Source organism: Lissotriton vulgaris, chromosome 11, assembly GCF_964263255.1.
Source record: "Lissotriton vulgaris chromosome 11, aLisVul1.2, whole genome shotgun sequence".
NCBI lineage: Eukaryota > Metazoa > Chordata > Amphibia > Caudata > Salamandridae > Lissotriton > Lissotriton vulgaris.
The window spans coordinates 958147861-958161108 of record NC_141699.1 but is presented as its reverse complement, the minus strand read 5'-3'; the positions used below and the strand labels follow the sequence as shown (position 1 = coordinate 958161108).

Genomic DNA, 13248 nt, shown 5'->3' with positions numbered 1-13248 from the left:
TAGCGGGAAGTAGACGTGAGCTGCCCTTCCCCCCATAGAGGTAGTGTAGGAGCATGTGGAGTTGCATGGTCTCCCTCTTAACGTTTGTGTGTCCATTCGTTTATGGAGATCAGGTGGGGCGCCCAATAATAAGTCTATATATGGGAGTGCGATCCCTCCGTTGTAAGGATTGTGCTGCAATGTCTGAAGTGCAATTCTTTGGTGCCCGTCGTGCCATATTAATGATCTAATTCTGATATCTATCTCGGTGAAGATAACCCTTGGCAGGGGTTGGTATGTGTTCTGGAGGGCACACAAGAGTTGAGGCAGGGTGATCTTTTTAAAGAGAGCCGCTCGACCAGTCCGGGTGAGAGGAAGGTCCTTCCATCACTCTACATCGGCACAAAAGTTGACCAGGATGATGCCCAGATTCTCCTGTCTACACACTTCTGCGTGGGGCGTGACGAAAATGCCCAGATATTTAAAGCCCCTCGATACAACTCGCAGTTCTCCGGGTAGAGAGCAATCTAATTGTGTGTTGGTCGGGCAGTACAGTGTAGATTTATTCCAGTTAATTTTGTACCCAGAGTGTCATCCGTAGTCCTAAGTTTAAATTATTGAACACGACTGAACTATTTTGTCTGACGCCTGATGGAGCTACCTGGTTTAGCTATAGAGGAGATGGGCCGTGGATTCCCTCCTTGGTTGTCACCTACCCAGTCTGTCTTTAGAAAGACTTCTTTTCGTCTCTCCTTATTGTCTCTTCCCTTATCCTCCCTTTCTCACCTCCCCTGCCCCCTCCACTACTTCTCTCTCTCCTTTCTCTCCCCTCCTAATTGTATTGCTTATTTTTTGATGTGTTGTATAATTTGTTGAATTTGTTCTGTTACTTGTTGATTCTCATGTAAAGCGCTCTGATACCTTAGGGTCTAGCCAGCGCTATATATAATATATAAATGATATCCCAGAATACTTCGCTGCATACTAAAGTCTTTGAAATCTCCAGGTGTAGTGTGTGTATTCCAACATTGGCAACAGAAATCCAGCTCCCATAAGTATCTGATTTCCTAGTAAAAACACTCAGAAACACGAGGAACTTAATTACCGAGAACCAAAGATGGCCACATCCCTGCAAGTACTGTGAAATCCCATGGCACTGGGGCTTACAGTCTGTTCCAACTCTATCAATGTTCCTTGTGTAATGTGCATGACACAAATGTCAAGTCGCACACCAAACGGCTCCCACATTTAGCACACAGCATTGAACTTCCCGATTCAGAACGGTTACGCACACATTGAGTTTGTCGGAGCACATTGCCTCGCCCGTCCTGGTACCATGGGTGAGCATGGTCTGAGGATGCTAACAAGCACATGCGTTTGGAAGTTGGAAATGCCACTACTCCACCAGGAACATTATACTGTAGAGTTGTACAACAGAAGTGACTCATTTGTGTACACACAAACATGCACCTGCAGGCATGATTAAAATATATGCACAGACTGGCTACCCATTGCTGCCCTTACTTGCCTATTGCATGTGTTGTCTTGTATTTCAGTGCTTCAACTTCACATAGAATCATCAGTGCAGCTCGGTCTCGTCTATGCAGTGGACTAGATAGACCTTCAAGGTGGACCTTCAATGGGATTGCACAAAGTTACACATCATGATGCTTGTTTTCCAAATAAATTCTGCAAACATTATGTGCCAAATACCCATCAATTGAAATCGACTGGTTGTTTCACAACCCTAGCCTGGGTCCCTGTTCTGTGCTGCTGAATCCTGAATGATTAGGACATGGAAACATGGGGTGGGGTCCCGGTATATTTAAAGGGGCCATTACAGCTCAGTTATGCCGATAGGGTAGAGTATTGCCCCGGTTTATGCCATACATTTTAATTTACGAGGCACCCTACATGCACTTTTTCTAAGCGCCAAGAACGATCTTACACAGGACGTGTATGAATTACACGAAAACCCATTATCCAGCGAGCCAGGTGCTTGGTCTCCCCTGCAAGATGGGCAGGAAATGCCGTAGCGGTCGCTGTCTCTGCGTCGGAAGAATACGTCACTTATATCCAGAACTTCAACAGGATAACTGACTACGCAACTGTACAGGGTGGAAGGGAATGCTGCTTCCCATAAAGCCTGGAGTACACAACAAACACCACATCCTGCGAACATCAGCATTGGCCCAGTGCCCTGCCGTCTTTAGCAGAAACTCTGGTCGCTCCAGGTTCCAGAGGCTTTGACTTTAAGAATTTCAGTGCTTATTCTCCAAACAAAGAGGCAATAGACCGGTGCAGATGGCTTAACTTTTACCAGCGGCGGCGGCGTGCTAGCTAGGCCTGCAGCGGGCCTCCTCCTGATTTCCTATGCCTCCTGCTTCCTCCTCCTCACCTTTGGGAACGACTAGTGGTTGGTCAAGAGGCTTGCGAGACGGTCAAAATCCAAGCAATGGTTGATCACGCACGGGTCATGTAAAGTTCAAGCATAGACAGGGTAGATTTTTTTGCCGCCAGTGAAGTTCCATCAGCGGCAATGCATGCTCTTATTGGCCCTGAATATGTTTGTTCTAGTTTGCTTTTTCCCGTCCGAAACCTAGTTCAATAAAGCCGTTTTTTATTTTTTTTAAAAACAAGCACTCACTGGAAGACTCGCGGCGGCCGGGCAACAATGGCGGCCGCAAACATCCGAAAATGTCGGATTCGGGGGCGTGTTTTTGGCGTTCTGAGTGACGGATGACGTCACAGTCGAAAAGAACGCAAAAAAACACACCCCCGAATCCGAAAGAGACGGGGCTTGAACTGAGTGATGCCCCTCTCATCCAATGGCTGGCCTCCGTTTAGGGAGCCAGCCAATGGAAGACTGAGGCGGGTTCAAGCCCCATACTCCAAATCATTAAATCTCCCACCAGAGACTGCGCAAGCGCAGCCTTCGGTCCTCAACCTAAAAATGAGTAAAGGAAAATAAAGGTGGACATAAAGGTGGACATAAAGCAAGACCACAGAGGTCAATAGCTACCTCAACATCCCTAACGCGGCTTCCATGATCGGAGGCCAAGGTGCTCCCCTCCAGCATAGGCTATACCAACACTCAGCTCTTTCCTTCAGCCATCCTCGCCTTAACGATCAATTCCCCTTGATCCTCTACCTTCTTGGCAGAAACAGCTTGTTTTTCCAACACTGAAATACGTCAAGAACCCTTCGGAATATGACCAGTCACTTATCATGTTCTTCTGCCAGGAACCGGAGTAACATCCCCACAACAGACCAAATTCCGCCCCCCACTCTTTTTCAGCGTCAATATTTCAATTGGGAACTGCCAAGTCCTTTGTTGCCAAGACTCTGATCTTTGCACTATGCCCTCCAGCCAGAAGGGCACAATCACTTGTTTGCTGCTGGAAGGAGCAGCGCCACCTGCTTCCTATTGTTAGAATGAGCAGGAAGTTGTATGGGATTGGCTACCGTGGGAGACCTGGTGTTATTTTAAAAGCCTCAAACAGAGAAGTCAAACTCTGGAAAAAGTATGTGAACATCTCCAAAAGTGCTGCGGCCAGGATAGGAGTCCCTTACACAAACTAAGCACACCGATGCTAGATTGTTTGCACCCTGACATGCCACAATCAGGCCCTCCTCCGCAATTTCACTTTGCATTATGGAGCACCTACCAGCTAGCACGTGGTGTTGGGAGTATGAAGTCACTGGGTTGAGACATCCCTGGGCTGGGAGGCTTCACTGTAAAGAAGGACTCCAGGGGGAGGCTGCCATGGTCGCAGAGGATCCTCTATTTCCCCAGGCCCATAAAACTTCTAAAGAATTGAAGGTTGCACAAGCCCCCATGTCGCTCAGTGTTCGCCCTTGCTACGTACTTGGGTGAATCTGGACACAACCTGGTGCTCCATTGCCACATTGTTCCACCATCCAGTCTACAGCCAGGATCAATGGAACTATGCAACTGCTAGCTGGAGCGCTTTCTGCACTAGCCACATAATCCATCTACTGCTGCAGAATTTGCAAATTAAGAAAAAAACTCTTTCGAGCTCTAACGGATCAAAAGTTACTAAAAACGCTGTCAAGGGTGCTGGTGCTGAGGGGAAGCCCCTTTGTCCAGATAGCGGTAACATGCGTTTAATGGGATAAAGTAATACTGCCACAAGTACCGCATTACACACCGCATAATCTACCTTTGCCTGCCACATTATTTAGTCAACCCTGCTTCATAATTTGCTCCTCCTTGCATCATAATTCCAGTGTTCCGGTCTTCACCTCCTGCTGTTAAAATGATTGACAGGTCAGTGTCGCAATGGAGCAGTCAGTCACACTGCCGCCCCACCGTGGTCACCAGGGAGCATACTCTGGGACCCGGTGGCCTCCCGGTCCTCTCCTCCACCTGCCGCTCCCAGGGCCGTCCGGGAGTGTCGTCACCTTGGGGCGGGTGTTGGAGGCAGGTAGTGTCAACAGGGGCGAGGGGAAGCCGGGGCTCCCTTGCGTGGTTAATTGTGCAAGTCTGAGAAGGGGGGGCAGAGCGAAGGCCAGCCTCTAAAGAGCTCTTCAGCACGTGCGCGATGACGAAGGATTAGGAGCATGCTGGACTGGTTTGAAAAAAACATTCATCTGATTAACCTGCAAGTTACAACATATACATACGCACGCATTAAACAAAATGGCAGTTTTTAAAGAACCAGAATGGACATATAAAATATATGCAGATGTGCATAGAGTAATACACCGTTTACTAGCATGCATTCTCCTTTCTTACGTCATTGTGACAGGCAGTCAGACAAAAGAAAGCTCTTTTCTCATGTTCATGCTATATATACTACTGTAATGACACTGAATCCGACTGTAAGTAGTAATGTGAGGGTGGGTGAACTTGTACATTCACCTGGACTCGGCTTCTGTGTTTTAGGGCCCACCATTATTTCCACTGGCACTGCATAATTGGGTTAATGTTTCTGTGCTCCTACTGCACAAAACGTAGAGCCACAAGTCAAAGGAGAACGAACGGGCCAGAAAATATTAACGCCACAAATCTATAGTGCCTCGAATCCATAGCGCCCTAATCATACATACCTTGCGGTTTATGGATATTATACTACTGTTTTGCATTTATGTAGCACTTACTGCCTCTTATGCGAACATAATGATTATCTGTCTAGGCAGAGGGCGGTGTCATTACATTTGTGCCCAGTGTTCCATTTCAGGACTATGACAGTCGTGACACGGATGGACTTCCGGCCAGGGGGCACTGCTTTTGTTTCAGTCACGTCTTTAACACTCCGCAGAGAGCGGACTCTGCCGGGGTATGGCGCCAGCATCCAGGTAGAGGACGCAATGGCCTGGAGGCACCACTGGACACACTGGGCACCAGAGGAAGGGCCGTGCCAGGCCGGCCATGTTCTGCGCACCTCACTCGAAACACGGATTTCCGGGGAGTTTACCGTCACCTACGCAGTGACGAAGGATGCCTCTGGGCCAAGCAAAGCAGTTCTTACTGTAAATCAAACTTCGGGGGCAGCACTGGATGAAACCTAATCCCCACTAAACCTTCAGTACGAGTCAGGAAGGTGATTCGATGGGAAAGAACGAGAAGTGAAAAGAGTTGGCAACTGAAAGAAAAGGAAAAGAGGGGAGGTTGGGAAACAGACCGTGTCACACAGCAAAAAGTTCAGTACAGCTGGTATATCATTTAGACCTCGGTGTATGGAAGTGGGCATTTTTTGTGGGCAATGCATGAGAGCAGTGTGGCAGTCGCACCAGTGCCCGGAACCCCGAGAGGCCCACTGGACCCTGAGGATTGCTGGACTTTATTACCCAAGCAGCAATAGAAGCTTGTTTTCTTTGCTGCCCGGGGGCCCTTGGCACCCCTCCCAGGGCCCTGGAGCCAGCCGCTCTTGGCTGCACTGTGTTGTACATCTGGAAGGCCACGTGCACCGAAGGAATCAATGCGGCTCCTACGCAAGAAGTCTAGAGGGGCCCCTCTGTGCCAAGGCTGCTCCCAGCTTGCATACGGGAGGACTGCGGTGGCATGCCGTGCCAGGACAACACCTAGATTCTGGCTGGACTGCTGCGTCATTTATGCTGGAAGCTTTCGGCACTAACCGTGCGAGGGTAGCTCCCACATCGTGCGTTCCGTACAGTTTCAGTTAAGGAGGAGGCATTGGTGCCAGCCAGTGCTTGGACTGCACCTGGCCCGCATCAGTTACAGCAGAGGCCTTCACTGCCTGCCCCAGAGTGGACCACTCACTCATCCCGGCTTGCTTCATTTATACAGGGGGCTTTCCACGAGGACAGCTGATGAGCCCCCCGCTTAGACCAGAAGTGTCTACTTCGACCAGTCTACTTACTGTCTTCTTAGACCAGAAGTGCCTACTCGGGAGCCAAGTCCGAAAAGCATCTTTGAAGGGTGTATGCACCTCACTAGACTCAGCGGATGCCGGGCAACAACGGCGGCCGCAAACATCCGAAAATTTCGGATTCGGGGGCGTGTTTTTGGCGTTCTGAGTGACGGATGACGTCACAGGTGGAAAGAACGCCAAAAACACGCCCCCGAATCCGAAAGAGACGGGGCTTGATTGGAGTGACGCCCCTCTCATCCAATGGCTGGCCTCCGTTTAGGAAGCCAGCCAATGAAGGAGAGATGGAGGAGAGAGGCGGGTTCAAGCCCCGTCTAAAAAACATTAAATCTCCGACCAAAGACTGCGCAAGCGCAGCCTTAAGATCCTCGACCTAAAAAAGGCATCGCCAGGCGTTATGCTCACAGGAACCTCACGTTGACTAACATTTGCAGCCCATCGAGTATCATTTTACGGTTAACAGCCTCCAATTTTTAGAATTAAGAGACAATACTGCACCAGCACAAGGGGTGGTGGTGGGCGAGTTGCTGAGCATGCCCACACAGGAGGAAGAACAGTGTTTAGATGAGCTAGTGAAAGTTAATTTGAAGGGCAACAGGACGTGCCAACCAGTGCAACGCACCATATTGTGATTGGCAACACGTTTTATGTGCGTCCCCACAATCACAAATACCCGTCCTGTTTCAACATTGTGCTTTCATTTTGCAGCGTGGCTTCTGATGCTTTAACTGGCACCTGAATATGTGAATGATGGGCGAAGGGCACAGCTGTGGTTTACTTGTACTTTAGTGTTTGTTCTATATAGTTCGCCAAGAATTTTTTTTAAAAGGGTAGGGTGCTCCTTCAGGTAACGGATCCGTCCACTCCGAAAGTAGCTTGATTCTAAAGAAAGTGCACACTTAGATATAGTGTGTGCATCCCTGAGTAGGGCACACCATTAGTTCTTAATATAAGACTCCTTGTAATTTTGTATAAGTTGTAGTAGTTTATTCATAAATTCATGCTGATATTTGTCTCATATCATATAAACAGTTTATGTATAGTGGGATTTCATCAACATCCTTATCATGCTCCGATGCATTTCGGGCTTGACAGCCCTCTATCCAGGAGCTCTAAAAAGCAATAACAAACGCAATATAGCCAATCACTAAATGGTGTCTATTCAAACACATCACTTTAACGCTAGGCAAAAATATAGTGCATCACATTTTCGTTTCAACAAAATATAATACATCCTTTTTATCGGTGAGTGCATGCTTCTTAAACAGGGGTGATATCATGTTGTGCGGTACGTAAGTGCAAAACGTGGGTAGGAAGGTGTAAAGCGGGTATGGGTGCAGTTACGATGTGAACGAATCACGGAGGCTGGCTTACCAAAGTGTTGTGGTTGACGACAGAGTAGGCAAAAAAAATAAAAACAAAGGTAGTAAGCTCCTCGTGGTGATGCGGGATAAAGAAGTATTAACAGCGGTATCATGACCGACTTACTTGTTTGTTTCCCGACGTTTCTCTGAAAGGCAATCGTTTCAGGAGATTTTAAAAAAGGAAGAGAAGTGCCCAGGGTATTCGCGGGTATAAGTGACATGTCACGGTGAGAAGTGAGTGAACGAGATAGGTTCAATAAAGGTCACGTGATAACTAAAGAACAACGACGGACTTGATTTCATGAGTGGCGGCCATCTTAGGAGTGTATAACTGTGTTCGTAGTGGGTGTTCTAATAAAGCTTGAACGGTGAATAAAAAACAAGATGAACATAAAGCTAGCTGTAACATGTAAACCTATAGGCAATACAAAAGCGTCAAATTTGCATCAAAAATCCACAAATAAAGTGGTTAAATAAAGCAACTAAATTCAGTCCTGTCATTTAATCCAAAAGGTTTCATCGATTGAAGGCGGTACATCCATGTGATTTCATATTGTAGCAGTACTTTGTTGTTGTCCTTTCCCGCTCGTTTTTCTATGATTTCAAGTACTATGTATTTCAGTTGGGCAATGTTATGTTTTTCCTCTAGGAAGTGTACTGCGATGCTTGATTTTGCATTCTTTGTTCGAATATTTGATTTAGGTTCGTTTAATCGTATTTTGATTTTCCTTTCAGTCTTTCCGATATATATTTTGCCACATGGGCATTTTAATGGGTAAATTAAATTGGATGAATCGCAAGTGGCGTTAACATTGAGTTTGATGTTGTTACCTTTCATCGGGTGGGCGATAGTGTTACCTTTGATCACATTGTTACAACTATTACAGTTCATGCAAGGACGGGTGCCGTTTGATTCTTTTCGTTCTGGTGATTCTTTAGATAGTATTCCCTTAATGTTGTTGTTGCGTGTATACGCAAAGATTGGCGGAGATGAAAACAAGTTTTGAAAATCTGGTTCAGATTGAAGTATCGGCCAGTGTCTTAAAATAACCTTTTTATATGTGGTGCTGACAGTTGAACATTTTGCTACCGGTACCATCCTGGGGTCCTCAGGTTGTTTGCTTCTTTTCAGTGCTTGTTCTCGAGAGATTACGGCTACTCTATTTTCTGCTTCTTTGACAATTCCTTCCGGGTATCCTCTTTCAAGAAATCTGTTACCCATTTCTTTGATGCGTATTTGGCACTGGTTAGTGTTGGAGGTAATCCTTTTAGCACGTAACATTTGTGAGTATGGTAAGTATCGTTTTAATGAACCCTGATGAAAACTAGAGAAGTGTAGGGTATTGTTACGATCCGTCTTTTTTCGGAATAGGTCAGTTTCAAATCCTGTGGCTGTTCTTGTGATCAATACGTCTAAAAAGGTGATTGATTTCTCGCTCATTTGCCACGTAAGTTCGATTCTATCATCTTTAGTGTTTAGCGTGGATAAAGATTGTTGTAAATGTTCCTTTGAATTCTTCCAGATGAAGAATAAATCATCAATCTATCTGACGAATAATTTCAAATTATCGGCCCAATCTGGATTTCCATAGATGTGGGTTTCTTCAAATTCCTTCATATAGATGTTCGCGTATGTAGGCGCGGCGCAATTGCCCATAGACATTCCAGATAGCTGCTGGTAGCAGACCTTATCGTGTTCAAAATAGCTGTGATATAACGTAAACAGCATCAGCTCCATTAAGAATTTTTGCATTGGTGTGTCAATTTCGCTGTTAAGGATAGCTTTTTCAATCGCTTCAATCCCCCCTCCATGGGGGATGGACGTATACAGGGATTTAACGTCAGCTGTTCATAGGGTGAGGAGTTCGCCATCCTGTACTTCAATTTCAGCTAGTTTAATGAGAAATTCAGGTGTCTTTTATATAGCTCTTCATTTGTTTTACCAGCGGTTGTAGGTATCTGTCGAGGAATTTCCCACCGAATCATGTAGGGAGCCCCTGGTTGATACAATTGGCCTGAATGGGGGGTCTTCGATGCTTTTATGAATTTTAGGTGTGACCTGTATTGATGGGCTTCTGGGATGTTCCACCAGTAAGTATTTTTTTTGTCCTCTCATCAATGGTTCCTGTTTCATAGTATTTGTCTAGAAGTGCACTTAATGTGGTTTTGAACTGCACAGTCGGGTTTGAATCTAGTTTCATGTAGGTTTCAATTTCCGAAATGTGCTCTTTTATCTTTCTTTCATACATCTGTGTGTTTAAAATCACCAGCGCTCCGCATTAGTCAGCTTTAATGCACCTTATACTTTTGTTGTTGGCTATTTTCTTTAAGGTGTCATTGTCTTTTTGAGTTATGTTTTTGGTGATTCTTCTTTTGAAATAGATTTTCGTTAAATCTTGTTTAACTAAAGATTCAAACATATCAATGCTTTTGTGGCTGCAGGGTGCTTGGTAGGTACTTTGAGGGCGTAAGCCCATTAATTGGTCAGGTTTTTTGTTAACTGTTGGTGGCAAAACATTGTTAAAAAAATGGCGTAATCGCAGCTTCCTTGTGAATTTAAAAGTGCTGATTTCCAATTCTAGTAAATTAGTTTGTGTCGTCGGAATAAAATGATGTTCCTTTCTCGAGTAATCTCATTTCATGTGGTTTCAGGATAGTATCCGAGATATTAATCACTAGGTGTTCTTTTTCTTGTTGTCTTTCTTCGTACTTCTTGTATTTGGAGGAATTTTCTCTTTTTCTTTTACTCCTCCGGGGTCTCCTTGGTCACTGGGGCCTTCCTCTAAAAAAGGCTCGGAAGTAGAAGGATCACTGTGTTGCGGTCTAGCTTTGTCATTGATGTCCTTAACTGGCACCTGCTCATCCGAAGCTCACATGCTAAAGAGAACAGCAAACTTAGCCTGTGTACACATATTTCCAGAGTAATTTTTCAATATCACCAGCAGGGGCCATCAACAGAAAGGGTAAGATAAGCAGGGAAAACGAACAAACATTTGCAATGCAATAGGTCTCGCATTAATAAAGTTTGAGCTATTGGCATTGCTAATAATAATAATGCAACACTAATAGCTCAAACTTTAATAATGCGAGACCTATAGCATTGCAAATGCTTGTTACTTTAGAGCGTGTGCTGTTTTGGCCAGAACTGCCGCCTTTGGAACTAGAGTTGGAGTCCTGGTGTCGCCTCCACATCCTGTGATTTTTGTAAACCACTTACTCCCCTGTGCCTAAAACAGAATCTATGCTCATGTGAAGCTCTCCAGTGCCCTTGAGCAGAGTTTGTACTATGTAAAACTGCAAAAAGAAAAAACAAGGATATTGTACTGGATAACTAAACACTTTTGAGGTCCCAAAGGGGAGACCATTGGCTATGCAATGCATGTTTTTTTTATTTAAGGACAAGCAGTGCTATCATGCTCCGGCTGCCACTTAGTCCACCGCATCCCACGTAGACGCTGCAGCCATCTTTGAGGGGGGAGGGGGGGAGGAGAGAGAGAGTGAGAGTGAGAGTGAGAGTGAGAGTGAGAGTGAGAGAGAGAGATAGTTGCACAAGCTGCTGTAGTGCACCAAGCACTACAGCTGATTTTTTTCACTAGACAGCTGGGTGACCCAGTTTTGTTCACACTTTTTGAGTGAACAGGACGGTAGAGAACTCCTTTCTCTGAGCGCGTCCTGATGTGTCCACCCACTGATCCTAATATGGTATTCAGCAGGAAACTCATGATTTCCTGACACGCACAACGCGCCGGACAAAGAGAAAACTCCCTACTGCTGACTAATGCTCCATGCCACAGAGACCCCAAACCTCTGAGGCTAATTGGGTGGGGTTAGCAGCAAGAGTTTTCGGTTTCTGTAGCTGGGCTGGAGGAAAGTGGGACAGTCAAAAAAGGCTCACACGATTTTTTGAACTGTATTTCTGTGCTGCAACACATAGCAAGATATCTCTGTCAGAATGAGCGAAGTTTCCGGACTCAAACCATAAGGGGATCTATATTTTAGAAATACGTGGACAAAACTGACAATTATCCCATTTTTTTGAAAAATGTGGTGATTGTTAGAGGATATTGCAACAGCATAGGGGCATTGGTGTGATTTCTTGAGCTTTCAAGAAAGACAAGCAATGGCGCGAAAGTGAAAGTAATCTGCGGACTAATGCTCCATGCCACGCGAGACCCCGAACCTCTGAGGCTAATTGGGTGGATTTAGCAGCAAGAGTTTTCAGTTTCTGTAGCTGGGCTAGAGGAAAGTGGAAAAGTCAAACAAGCCTAGAGAAAAGTAGAGACAGACAGAGGCTCAGACAGAGACTGAGCGGGTGGTGGGAGAAAAGTAAGGGCTGGTAGAGCAGGGACAGATAGGCGAAGACTGAGCTACATGAAGTGATAGAAATATAAAGAGTGAAGCTCAGTCAAGGGCGGGGAGGGCAGAAGAGGTAACGAACGATGACATGAAAGGGTGCCTGGAGAGAGGCGCTTAATTATCCAGGAAAACAAAGGAAAGGCAGATTACTGTAATCAGCCATCATTAAGTAAAAAAACACCCAGCCCGGGGTAAAGTAAACAAGTGGAAGGGGTGGGGGGAGTGCATGTGCACGCAGCCCTGACCTGTGAAGAGCTCTGATCGAGAGGCCAGGAAAGGATAGGGGCAGTGAAGAGTGACAGAGGCGCGCGCACATGCACTGCAGGCTGTAGCTGGCGGTAACATTTTTTGAAGCCCTTACTTAAAGTCTCGCCAGACCAGCGCAAGCGCAGGTTCAGGCGAGACCTAAACACAGACTAAAATGTGGAAAGGTTAGTAATGTAAAGTGACTGACTGACTAAAGTGAGCCCATGTGAGAGGTTGCAAAGTATATTATCTGTATCGAATAAGCAACCTGTAAGTGACTACAACTGTTCTACCTTAATATGTATGATACAATTTGCCATGTCAAGTCACTGAGAGTGCAACTATCGTTTGCTTAAGGAACCACAAGCTGAAATGAAGAGCTTTGTTAGCTGGGAAAATATTGAAACAGCTTACATTTGACACTATTTTGAAAGAATAATTGATGTTGGTAAATTAATGGAAGCAAATAGTTTCATGGTACGCTTCATTGCCCATCTCTCACTCACACAGCCTGGTAGATTGTCTCTTTGCGGGGTGTTAGTTAAGCAGGTCTGTGGGCATGTTTATCAGTCTTCAAAACGATAGTGGCAATGTAAGGGTTCCTACTAGGGAACTCTGCGGTGGTAGGTAGCAGATAGGCTGTCGTGGGTCCAGCTAAATGAGTCAAAGATTCCCGCCCTACTTCAGCAACTCTCAGCAGGAATCTTAAATGCATGGCTGTAAATACAGACCACATCCAAACCATCTCACGTGCTGCTATGTTGGTTTCTAAGCGGGTGGCAGTGCGTTTTAGTTCATGTTGGTTCCGCTTCAGGATTTACATGGAGTTGCGAAACTATGTGGAGAATGTGCGTAAGTGGAGTCAACAGAACTGAAGAATTTTAGTCCTGTAGGTAGGATGCTCTTTTGATTTCATCCAAGTTGATCTCTGTGTGGAATTTGGGTAA

At 45.6% G+C, this 13248-nt stretch overlaps 1 protein-coding gene across 1 annotated transcript in view; it reads right to left on the bottom strand.

The window, feature by feature from the left end:
• GMPS (guanosine monophosphate synthase) overlaps positions 1 to 13248 on the bottom strand; it is a 433428-nt gene that overhangs the window by 363550 nt on the left and 56630 nt on the right. The gene's annotated exons all lie outside the window — the stretch shown is intronic.